Genomic DNA, 882 nt, shown 5'->3' on the forward strand with positions numbered 1-882 from the left:
TGCAACAAGACCTTTCATCACTGGAACATTGGGAAGCAACCTGACAAATGAGTTTCAACCCCAGCAAAAGGACCGTTATCCGCATCTCACAGAGCAAGAATAAAGCTGCAATATCAAATACATACTGCCTCCATGGGAAACAACAGCATCTAGCAAATATCTCGGTGTCACTATCACAGAATGACTGCCCTTGGGCAACAAGGACAATAGAGCTGTGGGTTTTCTGAGACGGAACTTACGCGAATGCGCAACCAGCGTCAAGTCAGCGACGTATAAGGCGATTGTCAGACCGGTCTTAAAGTGTGCATCCATCGTCTGGGACCCGATCTGTCAGAAAGATGTCACGGCGCTTGAGAAAATACAACACAGGGCAACCTGCTACGTCTTCAAAAACTACAGCGGTCGGACACCAGGCTGTGTGACCGGCATGCCCAATACGTTGCAGTCGGAGCCTCTCGCAGAAAGAAGTCTACACAACAGCCTCACCATGCTTTCCGAAGTCAGTAGCAGTATGGTCGACATTGATAAATCCCTCTTCTGCACCCGTGGGGATAGCCGGACAAGGGGAGCCCAAAGACTGTTCCAGGAACGTACAAAACACTCCGCCCTCTGTAATAGTTTATTTCCTAGAACTCTGCGCCAATGGAACAACCTGCCACCCAGCCTCATGGATACTCTGTTGGAGCTTTTCCAGGCTGGTCTGGGTCAACATACCTGGTCAGATAAGAACAACTAACTAGCATCACCACGTGTACATGATTTTAACCATTTAGATCGTTATTTCTGAGCTATGGGCTACCCGCATACCCAGTTAGCTCAGCAGACTCTATCGCTGGACTACACACGTTCGTCAGAACCCAGTCCAGGTCAAGAAAGAAGGAG

The sequence above is a fragment of the Babylonia areolata genome, chromosome 11 (assembly GCF_041734735.1).
Source record: "Babylonia areolata isolate BAREFJ2019XMU chromosome 11, ASM4173473v1, whole genome shotgun sequence".
Lineage (NCBI taxonomy): Eukaryota > Metazoa > Mollusca > Gastropoda > Neogastropoda > Buccinidae > Babylonia > Babylonia areolata.